At 44.5% G+C, this 13442-nt stretch overlaps 1 long non-coding RNA gene across 2 annotated transcripts; it reads left to right on the top strand.

The window, feature by feature from the left end:
- The first annotated feature begins 2275 nt into the window (after positions 1 to 2275).
- Positions 2276 to 12638, top strand: LOC311532365. Of its 2 annotated transcripts, XR_014714369.1 has the most exons (4): positions 2276 to 3826; positions 3983 to 4047; positions 7045 to 7111; positions 12582 to 12638. It is a non-coding gene; the product is annotated as an uncharacterized lncRNA (long non-coding RNA). The 2 variants fall into 2 exon arrangements; XR_014714370.1 differs by lacking the exon at positions 12582 to 12638 and having other exon boundaries at positions 3983 to 4030; positions 7045 to 8440.
- Positions 12639 to 13442: the final 804 nt, after the last annotated feature.

Genomic DNA, 13442 nt, shown 5'->3' with positions numbered 1-13442 from the left:
ATTATTTATCATTTGAGGTTCAGACCCCCGTCTTTAAAGTTCAGTAAACTCACAACTTATGGGAAAAGACGCCATGTGGTCTGGTGAAGACTTCATACTGGTTCTTCCCACCCCGTCGGTGACAGTTGAGTCGTTACCTCCTCCTCATGTCAGTTTGATGGCTTTGTTTACCATTTTATATAAATACACCTTCATTGTCTCTGCCTGATGACCAGGATGGTCAGCCAAGCAAATACACACTCCACTGTTTAGGGCAGACTGGCCTTATGCATGACTTGCCTGACACATTTTAAGAACATAATTCTAGCACATATCCATAACTCTTTGTACATGCCCTGTACATACACCACACAAGAATATCAATGATCTATTAGTTTTCCAATTATATTACTTGCCATCTTTTGGGTCTACATCATGACAACAGTGTGTTAGGTGTAGTGAGTCTGGCAGGCCTGACAAAAATTGCTGACACAGAGTAAGTGAACTACAGATGGACTTCTGTGTCGCAGTATCCCATAGTGCCTCAGCAGCAGCTGCTTGTGCCAAGACCTCTGGGTATTTTGATTTTGTTCCCCCTTTCCCCTTCTTCCTAGATTTATGGGAAGAAGAGGCTGTTCTGCAGCTCACAATGTTCAACTATCTAGACAATGTCCAGTAAGAGAAAGTGCTGTGAATTTTAAATCAGCCCACATCTTCTGGGTGAAGAAGCCAGCTACACGCTCTGGGGCAGAGTCCTTAGAGATCAGGCACACCAAATGGCACCCTCATGATGGAGGGAATGTGCACTCTGGGATGGATGTCTGACCGCTTACTAGTTAACATTAGCATGGGTGGAATGGTCTGTCAATGCAATAAAATACTGGTGTGCATCACTGCTGACAGGAACTGAACCATGTCCCAGATCAGGCAGCTAAATGCACAGTTAATATTCACCAGTTAGTAACTGATTATTAAGCATATGCTGTTGGGATGCAAATCATGTGTTTAACCAGCCATGCCCCAACTCCTTAGCACCACTGTAAAAAGCTGGTGTGTGGATGGGGCCTCTGAATGTACGTGAGGATATTGCTCATGTTTTGGTACATGTCTAAGGTCTCATCTACCGAGTGGAAGCATGCTGCAGCTGGCTTCTCAGTCACAGTTCTACTTGAAGTGCAGTCTGGCCCTAAGGCTGTTTCTCATTAGTGGTGAGCATTGAAACTGAGCACTTCTGAATGCAGAATTCTCCTTTCTTCCCCTGGACTCTGTGGGGGCAGGAGGGGATGTGGGTGAGACAGGATTTGCTGGGAGAGTGGAGGAGTTTGTTATTGTAATGGTAGCTTTCCTACCTCATCATCAATCACTGGGAAGGCAGGGGGGAGGGGATTGAGCAGCTGAGAGGGGCAAACAGTCACTTCTCAACTCCTACTCCTCTTCTTCTGACCTAATTATTAAACTCTCTGGGCTCCAGAAAGGGGCACATATGGGCTTAATCATTAGGCAACAAAGTTAGCTTAGTGCTGAGAGGAAAGTTTTACTAGTAAATAAATGGCTGGCCTGAAAGATGAGAGTATTTGCCTCCTGCTGTGGTTGCTGCTTTCTGGAAACTGTGAGAACAGGGAGAGGAAACATTTAGGCTGAAAGTAGAGCATAATTGTGGACTGGTAATTCAGAGGTACTTATTGAATATGGCCCCAGTCTTGCAAAGGCTTACACAGATGCCCAAATTTATGCTCATGAGAAATCAGTGAGCCTGCTCACATGAAGATCTTGCGGAACCCCCTGTCCTAATACAACCGTTTTCTTGATGCTGATGGTGAGAGCAAATGCCCGACAGGCACTTGAAAGGCGGTCCATGAGTTCTTGTAGTAGATCTTCATTATGGGCTATGAAGGAAGTATCATCAGCAAATAGAAGTTCCCTGATTAGCCCCTTTTTACTTTGGTCTTTGACTTAAGTCGGGAAAGGTTGAAGAGTTTTCCATCTGATCTTGTGTGGAGATACACTCTATCTTTCATGTCCTTAAACACACAGTTCAAGAGTTCCGAGAAGAAGATTCCAAAGGGTGTAGGGGCAAGAACACATCCTTGCTTCACTCCGCTTTTCATCTCAAACCTGTCCGAAGTGGACTCGTCAAACTGGACAGTTGCTCTCATGTTTTGTGGAATGAACGTATAAGACTTAACAGGGTTGGTGGGCATCTTATCTTTTCTAGTGTTGCAAATAGACGTGTTCTGCTGACTGTGTTGAATGCTTTGGCTAGGTCCACTATGGTGATGTACAATGGTCGGTTTTGCGCTCTGCACTTTTCTTGGAGTTCACACAGAGAAAATATCATGTCTATAGTTAATCTTCCAGCCCTGAATCTGCACTGTGATTCGGGGTAGACACAATTCGCCAGCTGTTGTAGGGGCACTAAGATGACTTTTGCGAAAGCTTTTCCTGCTACACTTAGTAGCGAGATACCCCTGTATTTGTTGCTGTCGCCCTTTTCACCTTTATTTTTATACAAAGTGATGATGTTTGCATCACGCATCTCTTGTGGTACCTCACCCTCTTTCCAGCATTTAAGTAGCAGCTGATGAAGATATGGTAATAGACTGTCTTTCCTGCAGTCGCCGATTTCCACTGGGATGCCATCTTTTCCAGGAGCCTGGCCACTTGATAGCAAATCAGTGGCCTTGCTTCGCTCTTCTACAGTGGGCTCCACATCTAGGCTCTGGCAGGACTGTAGAGCTGGTATTTGGTCCAGTGATTCGCTGGTGATGTTTCTTTCCTGTGCATATAGCTCTGAATAGCGTTCAGCCCAATGAGACAACTGCTTGCTTTTATCTGTAATGATTTCACCACTGTGTGATTTGAGAGGGGCAACCTTGTTGACAGTGGGACCGAGAGCTTTCTGCAGGCCATCATACATGACTTTGAGGTTTCCTGTGTCTGAGGCTGTTTGTATCTCTTCTCAGAGGTTGATCCAGTAATGATTTGCACAGTGTCTGCTTGCTCGCTGTACCTTGGTTTTTGCATGTTGAAGTCTCACTTTGGTGCTCTTTGTTGGCTTTTTGTTGTGTTCCGGAAAGGCTGTGTTCTTAATATTGATGAGAGGTAATAGTTCCACTTCATTTTCTTCAAACCAGTCCTTTTTTGATGGTCTCTTTCCCCAAAATGTAGCTAGGCTGTTTCATGGATTGTTGTTCTTAAATCTTCCCAAAATTCCTCTGCCTTCTCTGGTAATGACTTCCCATGCATGCTAAGTTCAAAAGCCTTCACAAACTCCTGGCATTTCCTCTGGTTTTCAGTGTTAATAGCATTGATTTTGGGCTTGCTCCTAGGTTTTGTTCTAGGTTTTGTAGTTTCTTGGCGTGATGCTGGTAGACCAGGCACTAGTTGTTATGTCAGCTGAGCACTGACAAATTCATAGCTAGGAACCAGACCAGCTCACCTATATGTTACTATTGTTTGAGTTAGGTGTTAGACTTGTAAAGGTGTGTTTAGTGTTTAGACTCTATAAAGTGCTTGTAAGTTGCTTTATGCATTAATCTTACCTGTAATGTCTGTATCCCCTGCTAGAAGGTAATAATGAAAGTTTTGCTTTATAATTGTAAAAATGCCTGCTCTGAACTTGTGAACTCAGACTGCAGGACCATCAAGCAGGACTATCAAAAGTAAATGGGTCATTGTAGGACAAAAACTTTGTTGATTGCCCCACTAATTACACACAGGAGTTTGAACTCTGGGGGAAGGGCATATAAAGATGCTCACAAGAAGAAATAGTTCTCTCTTTTCTGTTTGGACTTTCACAAGGGCTGGAGCTAAGAAACAAAAGCAGAGATTGCAAGGGCCACCATGGGTAAGCCCTAAAAGACATTCAGTGGAAAGATTACTGCTTCTCTGTCACCTTTTGGAACCATAGTAGACTGTAACTCATTTGTGCATATATGTTGCCTCTGTTAGCCTGTAAATAACTCTTTCATTTCTTTCTCCTATTTAATAAATTCTTAATTAGTGGACGATAGGATTGGCTACCAGCATGGTCTTTGGTGCGAGATCTAAGGTACAAATTGATCTGGGGTAAGTGACTGGTCTCTTGGGACTGGGAGCAACCTGAATATTTTGTGATCTTGGGTGTAAGTGGCTGTTTATCTCTATGTCCAGCCTGTGTGGCAAGATAGACTGGAATGCCCAAGGGGACTTTCAGTGACTCCATGGTAAGACTGGCATACTGCTTCAGGAGATCACATTTGTTAGTGGGTTGGTGAAATCTAATTATAGAACATACCACCAATTTGGGGTGCCTGCCTGGGTTTTTGATAGTCTGCTCTGTCGTGAACCACTCCAGACAGTATGACTCATGCACAAATCCTTTCTGGATTGGGGCTGTGAGGAATATTTTGGACTTTTACAGTATGGTATATTTCATCCTGGAATCTCAGAGCCCTTTGCAAAGCCTTGAGTTCCCAGAGCAATTCTTCAGGTCTGGGAAACTTACTAAGGGCAAGTCTGCAGTACAAAATTAAGTCGACCTAAGTTAGTGGCTCTCAACCTTTCCATACTACTGCACCCCTTTCAGAAGTCTGATTTGTCTTGCATACCCCCAAGTTTCACTTCACTTAAAAACTACTTGTTTAAAAAAATCAGACATAAAATACAAAAATGTCACAGCACACTATTACTGCAAAATTGCTTACTTTCTCATTTTTACCATATAATTATAAAATAAATCAATTGGAATATAAATATTGTACTTACATTTCAGTGTATAGTATATAGAGCAGTATAAACAAGTCTTGGTCTGTGTGAAATTTAGTTTGTACTGGCTTAGCTAGTGCTTTTTATGTAGCTTGTTGTAAAACTAGCCAAATTTCCAGATGAGTTGATGTACCTCCTAGAAGACCTCTGTATACCCCCAGGGGTACGTGTACCCCTGATTGAGAACCACTGACCTAAGTTACATCAACTCACAGCCACCACAGTAATTAAACTGCTTTTGAACATCCACACTATGCTTCTTGTGTCGGCGGTGTGCGTCCTCACCAGCAGTGCTTGCACGGATTTAACCGTCAGTGTGGGGCATTGTGGGATGGTTTCTGAAAGGCAGCAACAGGAGATGTAAGTAACGCAGTATCTACACTAACACTGCATCACCCTAACTACATTGACCCAAGTGCTACGCCTCTCGTGGAGGTGGAGTTATTAAGGCTAGATGAGATACATCGGTAGGAGCTGCATTTTAGTGTAGACACTTACAGAGATAGGTTGATGTAAGATGCCTTACATCAACCTAACTCTGTAGTGTAGACCAGGGCTCAGAGTGTCAACCTCCCTGGTCCCTGCGCTTTGGGGGACCCCATGCTTCAGGACGTGGGGTCTAGGGTGGTCTGGGGAGTTAGCGGGGGGCCTGGGCAGGCAGCATCGAGCGACCTGGCCCTAGCCCACCCTGCTCCTCCCCGCCGGCTCCCAGCATTGCTCAGGGGAGTGGGAGGAAGATGGAAAGAGGCGGGGTTGGGGCGGGGGCATGAGGAAAGGGGTTGAGTGGTGGTGGGGCCTGGGATGGAGTGCACCCCCCTAGAGATCGCCCTGGTCACAGCTAAATACAAGGCAGAACAGATTTCTTCCCCAACCCCCACTTCCTTTCCTCCCTGGGACTGGAGGGGTGTTAATGGGTCGCTTCTCCTTGAATGGTCCCTTGAAATATGTGTTAACTACTTATTCTAAATAATCTGTTCCACCTTGTATTTATCTGTGACACTCTGAGTAAGTTTCCCAGACCTGAAGAATTGCTGTGTGTAAGCTGGAAAGCTTGTCTCTTTAACCAAATTAAATTGATCCAATAAAATATATGACCTCAGCCACCTTGTTGCCCTTTGAGGTAGGTAATTATGTTGTACCAATAAAATAAAAACCAGCAGGATCTTATTAAAGGGAAAAAGGCAAAATACCACATTTATTGTGAATACAGAAAGAATCATAGTAAGCAGTTAGTTATAGCTATAACATTCCATTCAATCTCATATTTATTCTCACATTCATTCATACAAACACACACACACACACACCCACACACACAGGTTCTGCAAGGTTGTTATCATAGTTACCAGCCTTAGAGTTGCTCATGCCAAGCCACTGGCCAGGTGGCCTGGACATGAGGAAGGAGCAGGGCCTTCCAGATGCTCCTGGAAGTTGGTTTGCAGAATCAGACCCCAAAGTTCTCACTTTTTAGAGTCTATTTTTATAGGAATTTCTTCCTATGCCAGTCTATGGGAATTGCTTCATCATGCTGTTGCTGAATCAATCAGCAGATAGCACATTCCTGACGGCTCCAAGATGTTATCTTGTTCTTTGGTTCTCCCATCCTTGAGTCTGTTGGGTGGATTCCAGTCTGCCCTCCGGGGCGGGGGGGGGGGTCCTCTGGTTATTTCCAATTGACGCCTTCTTCAGCCGATGGACACTGGATTCTTAGGCTGGCACCTCCCTGATCATTCAGTTATTATCCACACCAAGCATCCATCCACATGCATCCTCTATCTCTATTTTAATCACAATTGTTAATACAACAAAAGGGCGGGGAGTCTCTGGGTGCTGTTTCTGTTGTTAGAGTATTGCTTTGAGTCTCTCTCTGTGTGAATTGCTTTGAGAACAGACTCTGTCTTAGAATGTACTAACGCAATTAGCAGCTTGCAAGTTTCACACATAGAGGGAGAGAAACAGTACCAAAAACCAAGAGACCTCTTAATTAGTAATACCCTGGAATTGAAACTCTGGGGAATCAAACTCATTTGTGATTTTAATACAGAACTTCTTTAATATGATCCAACAATTATAGTCATCCTCATTTTACAGATGGATAAACTGAAACATAGAAATACCAGATGATTTTCCCTAAAGGTTAAACACCAATTACAGATAGAACTTCACACCTCTAAAAGAAAAGGCTACTCTGTCCAAACTATAAGTATAGAACAGTGGGCACTGTGTGTAGTTGTCATAAATTTTTTTCAAAGTAACCTCTATCTGTTTTTTTCACTCTCCATGCTCACTGAATTTTTCTCTCTGTTTCTTTTTTCACAGTCTTTTAGGGCTGGTTGTGAAGAATCGAGTTAGCTGGCCGGATGATGATGACCACCTTGACTTCATGGTCAGTGTAGACCAGGATGAACCATACTAGCTATCTTGATTTTTCAGAATCCTGTTTAAACACAATAATACTCTAAAACATAACCTCAGAATACAAGTCAGCCTTTCAAAACCTAGCATGTTTGCAAATTTGGAAAAATGGGTTTGCCCGTGCTTGATTTAATTATTTCCTTGCAGTATTAGCAAGCAAAACATTAGGATACAGCTTGAGAACCAGAAAGTAAATCTGGGCATTTTAACTTGATTGTGTCTTAAAATGTTAAAATAGCTTTAAAATGACATTTTGTAGCATACCATATTCCTCCGGTTGGTGAAGCAGCTTTACAGTCTTGTGTGTGTGTGTGTGTGTGTGTTGGATCTAATTGCATGAGTTAAAAGTGTCTTCACTGAATCACAATTCATCTTACGCCCAGCCAGAGGTGAAAGTAAGCCGGTACGCCCTGGTACAGCGTACTGGCAAGCAGCAGAGATGAGTTATATGGGCTCGTGGTTCCAGCAATATTGAGGGCCTGGGGGCCTGGCTCCACCAATGTTCGGGGCCGGGTCTCCCCCCGGTTTCACCTGCTGCCCTCCCACGCCTCCCCCGAGTGTCCCCTGCCCCCCGGGCTGCCCCCTTGCACCTCCCTGGCTCCCAGAGCACAGTGTCCCTGTCTCTCCCCTGCAGCTCCATGCTGCCTCCCTGCATCAACTGCCGCTGCCGGGTCCTAGTGCCTCCCACCTCCTAGTGGCAGGGCACGCTGCCCTTCCCCTACCCTTCCCCCTCAGACCCTTTCATTTTCCAGCGGGACCCTCCACCAGTACAGCCGCCCCCCGTGCCTGCAGTCACCGCTCCTGCCCCATACTGGGCAAGGAGCAGCCCCATTCCCCCACCCCCAGTGGGGCTACAGTGAAGGGCAGCAGCAGAGGATGAGGTGCACATGTGATGGCAGCCCTCACCCCCAGCAGCACCCACCACAAGGGAGGCGAGGGAGATTCCTGGACCTGAGAGGGGCCCTAGGAGCATGTGTAGTGACAGTGGTGGGGGTGAGTGTGCTGCTGGGCGGGGGGAGAGAGGGGGCCCCCTCCCCCAGAGCTCACTCTTGCCAGCAGAGAGAGGGCTGGAGGGAGTCCTCCTCTCTGGCTCCAGTCCCCAGGCAGCCTGCCTGCACCACAAACACACCCCCAGCCTGGCCCCACCCCAGGACCCGTACCCCCAGCCAAAGCCCTCATTCTCCCACACTCCAACCCTCTGCCCTAGCCCTGAGCCTCTCCAACACCCCAAACCCCTCATCTACAGCCCCAGCCAAAGCCCTCGTCCCCCCCGCACCCTAACCCTCTGCCCCAGCCCTGAGCCCCCTCCCACACCCCAAACCCCTCATCCCCAGCCACACCCCAAACCCATCCCCAGCCTCACCCCACAACTCTCACCCCTGCACCCCCTCCCATCCTCAAACTCCCTCCCAGAACCTGAACCCCCTCCCATCCCCAAACTCCCTTCCAGCGCCTTCACCCTGCACCCCTCCTGCACCCCATCCCCTGCGCCAGCCCAGGGCCTGCACCCCAGACCTCCTCCCCACACAAACTTCCTGCCCAGAGCCTTGGGCAGGTGGGGGGTGGAGTTTGGGGGGGGGGCGAGTTTGGGCAGAGGCAGGTCTGGGCACCACCAAAATTTCTACAAACCTGCCACCCCTGCTGGTAAGAGCCGGTGCGTTGTACCGGGGCGGACTGGCTTCCCCAGGTGGCAATTTAAAGGGCCTGGGGCTCCCAGTGGCACCAGGCTCTTTAAATGGCCCCCTTTAAATTGCCCCTGAGCCCCAGAGCTCCCAGCCACCTCTGCAGCTGGGAGCTCAAGGGGTGATTTAAAGGCCCCGGGGCTCCCAGGTGCTGGGCCTTTAAATCCTGATTTAAAGAGCCCAGGGATTTAAAGGCTCCTCCTCTTCTGGTAGAGGCCATGCCTCTTCTGGGTGAGGCCCTGCCCCCTCCTCAGGACTCAATATGGGCAAGTCCTTTAAGTTACTTTCACCCCCGTGCCCAGCCCATTATGTATCTAAAATATACGTGGGAAATTTACATTTAAAAACTTGGATTTAGTATAACACCAGATTCTGTGAAACTTGACCTGTTAAATGTACATGGCTGACTTATATTTGATGTTATATCATATCAATCCTTACTTTATATAGCATCTTTCTTCTAACAATCCTTTACAAATTTATTATTAACAATAAGAAGAATTAAATAATAGAAATTAGAAATCTGTTTAGAAAATAGACAATTAGGTGTCCCAATACATTATCTGAGGAAGTGTACATATGTTGCCCTCTTGTGGGAACTTTATTTTTTGTCTTTCTTGTTTTGCTTAATCTAAATAAGACATCTGCCTGAATTTCTGTTGTTGCTCAGTGTATGGAGGATATAACCAAAACAATGGTTGAAATCCTGGCTCCACTAAAGTCAAGAGCAAAACTCCCTTTGACTCCAGCAGAGCTAGGATTTCACCCAATATGTTGTACGCTACTACAGTGATTGTATGAATAACAAGGAATATAGTTGACTAAATGACCAAATGATACTGTTTCATAGAAGTTGAAATGTTTTGCAGAGATGTATCAAATCTGGATACATTTTTGACAGGAAAGTTTCTGAGTTCCAGAGCTCTCAGGTCACCCAAATGGCAAATCTGATCTTATGGATCTGAAAATGGACCTGTCAGCAGAATGCCATTTTGTAAAAAAAAGGTGGAAAGGTTTTGTTTTCATTCAGTGAGTGAAAACAAATTTTGAAACCTCAAAAGTTGTTGTGAAATGGAATTGTGATCCTGCAGCCCGCTCTGCTACCATGGTTGACATGGCCATATGTAACTTGACTGCATTGGATGCTAAGCTGACTTCATTCTTCTGGGAGATTCTCTTTACTTTCTCGCTTTTCTGCCCACCATTTTCGCTGTACCCCCTGAAGAGGTTTAACATAGTTCTATCCAACTTCCTTATGCCATACATACTCTTCCTTATAGCTTAGCAAGAACAATATAGCAATTATCACACTGCTCATACTAAATCCAGTTGACAATTTCTCCTCTCCCTCCACCTTCTAGAAGCTTGAAAATTGGATCTTCAAAGCCAGGAGTGGACTAGCAATTTTATATTCATTCTTAATTTTCTGTAAACAATTTTAGTTGACCTGTTTTAGTTAAAATGTAGTTGGCCATGTTCAAAGCTAAAAGAAAGTTGAGCGCCTTTTCTCTAGAATTAGACAGAGATGTATTTATGGAAACAGCTCAGATTGTCAGTGTTTTCCAACTACAAGAGTTGATTGATTTTGTTATAGCACTTTTTAAAAAAGTGATAAAAATGTAAAACACTAAACCAGAAATTATTTGCATACCTACATTAAGATGCCTTTGTTAGTGTTAATCAAAGTTGTAGTTTGGCTCCATCATTTTCACAATGAAAGCTATTGTACTGTTAATACATATTGTGCATTGCCTTGGGGCACATTTGCACTGAATAATAAGAATATCTCTACAATCTTATCTATTCCAGTAATTCTCCCACCCTACTACCTGAGCTCTCATAAATGTAAAGTTACAACTCTGGAATTTTCTCTTTAATGGATCAAAATGCTGCTTGCCTTTAGATAAGGAATATTTCACGCAACACCCCAGCATTAGAACATGTAATGTTAAGAGCCTTTTATTACTGCAGAAAGTTCTGAATTCTGTAAATATTGGTGTGGTTGCAAGAGCCTGGGGTTCATTTTAACACTCAGCGCTGCTCTTTGCACATGGCAGTAGCCATATAGGCCCTTCAGAAAAACTGAACAAAGTAGATAATGGGATATCCTTTATTGGACAAGTGAGATGAGAGGTAACGGTAGTAATTTTAGCCAAGTTAGAACCATTGTTACCACACAGAGAAGACAGAAATTTATAGAGGGGTTTGAAGTACTGCCTGGTAATACCAAGCACTGAGACTGGGATTTTCAAATCCTAGGATTTGGAGGCCTAACTCCCTCCAGATCCTTTGAATATCCCAGCCTGATGCTTTCTCTTTCCTGTGCTTAGTCAACCCTGTAACCAAAAAATAAAAAAAAAAATCATACCTTGTGTCTTATATTCTAACATTCTTTTCATGTTCTTGTTGAAAAAAAGCGAGTCTTAGCATGTTAAAACTGATTTTCTGAAAATGCTGCATCAATGGAGATATTAGGAACCACAGAACATAGATTTTCAAAACTTCATAGTCCTTTATATTCACTATTTAATAATAAATATTATCAAAATATATTTTGTTGCACTAATAAAAAATGTGGGCAATCGCCAGTGGCAAAATTAATACCTCTCAGCATTCATGAATAGTAACCAAACAAGCTGTAGCTTATAAAGGTATTGATTTCAAATTCTGTTAAGATTGTACTTTCATTGCAATGTTAGTACTTTTTTAAAACACTGATTCAGTTGTAGATTAATTAGAGCTAAACGGGTCTTTCCCATCTTGGATCAGAGCTTCGAGATGTGGGTTTATGAACCCCAGGAGTGGGTTGAGTTAACCCTCAGTATCTTGTTTGACCATTTAAGTGCCACACCCTTTGTGATATATTTCACTAGGAAGGTGGTGAAGCACTGGAATGGGTTACCTAGGGAGGTGGTGGAATCTCCATCCTTAGAGCTTTTAAGGTCAGGCTTGACAAAGCCTTGGCTAGGACTATTTAGTTGGTGTTGGTGCTGCTTTGAGCAGGGGGTTGGACTAGACGACCCTTGAGGTCTCTTCCAACCCTGATATTCTATGATATAGGGCCCTGCTCCACAAACACTATGATCAGGTGTACACTACAAACTTGCATTGCCATAGGCGCTGCTGCAGCTCTTCTGGTGAAGATGCTCTAAGCTGACAGGACAGAGCTCTCCTGTTGGCTTAATAACTCCACCTCCACCAGAGGGGGTTGCTACATCAGCAGGAGACACTCTCCCGCCAACATAGCGCTGTCTACACAAGGGGTTAGGTCAGTATAACTATGTCACTCGGGAGTGTGGATTTTTCACACTCCTGAGCAATGTAGTTATACCAAAGTAAGTGTAGCGTAGACCTGGCCAACCAAACATAAGTGCTCACTACGGACTGCTCCGGTAGTAATCACTATGCCTGGTAGTGTTTGCAGAATCAGGTGCATCATTGGTTTTTAATCGCTATGACATTTTTATTATACAGCGCTGTAACCTGGCTTTTTTCATGTGGATTAGATACATTATATTACACGAGCTTTTGATCAAAACATTTCTTTAACCAAAGTTAGTGAATTTACAACTTATTCTAGTCACATTGGAAAGACTGGATTTAAACATCTGTATACAGCCATCTAGTGTGTGAGAGGAAAATTGCAACCCATAAATAAATTGGTTAGTCTCTAAGGTGCCACAAGTACTCCTTTTCTTTTTGCGAATACAGACTAACACGGCTGTTACTCTGAAACCCATAACCTATGTCCTTTAATAGGCCAATGCTACATGAGGATACCTTCAGTGAACAAACAGGCTGCATGCTTCACTGGGCTGAGCAAGGCTTGCTCCTCCCTGCTTTGTCCCAGCAAAGGTGAAGTGAGCTGTAGCTCACGAAAGCTCATGCTCAAATAAATTGGTTAGTCTCTAAGGTGCCACAAGTACTCCTTTTCTTTTTGCGAATACAGACTAACACGGCTGTTACTCTGAAACCAGATTTTCGAAGTGAATCCTGGGACCCCTGTCATGGGGGGACAGGGGTGGTGGTGAGGATACATAGGGGACAGTTCTGCTTAGCATTCAGAGGATGTGCAGGGGAGGGTGACAAAGAAAAGGGTGCCTTTTCTTCAGCCATGCAAACTCTCCATCCTCTCACTTCTCAGCTTCCACATCACCCTGTATAATTTGTCACTCACACACCAGAGGGCCATTGCACAGGGATGAGTGGAGGATCACTGAAAGGCCTGGTGGTGATGGTAGGTTGTCAACAGGTGACAAACCTGGTAGCGAATAGCCCTTGTGGTGACCGTATCCTTTGAGCCTGTTGCCTATGTCACTGGCTGAGCTACATTCAGATTCTCCCCTTTTCACCAAGAGGAGCTAGTGGGCTTACTGCTGGCAGTGTCTGTAAGACTCAGCATGAAAAACAGCCCCTGCTAACTTCTTCAAGTATTTTATTAAAAGGTTTTTTCCTAGTGCCATGTAAATTAAACTGGACTAAAAACCAGCAGAAAATTAGATGATTCCATGTATCTAAGTACTGTACACGTCACTGGCTTAGCAGAATACAGCCATTCAATTCTGAAAAGTTCAGAAAATGGTAAAAACAGAGGCTTGAGCCAATTTCCATTGCCATTTG

This window comes from Lepidochelys olivacea (genome assembly GCF_965140295.1).
Source record: "Lepidochelys olivacea isolate rLepOli2 genome assembly, chromosome: 1".
NCBI classification, from domain to species: domain Eukaryota; kingdom Metazoa; phylum Chordata; order Testudines; family Cheloniidae; genus Lepidochelys; species Lepidochelys olivacea.
This window is presented reverse-complemented; position numbering and strand designations above follow the sequence as displayed.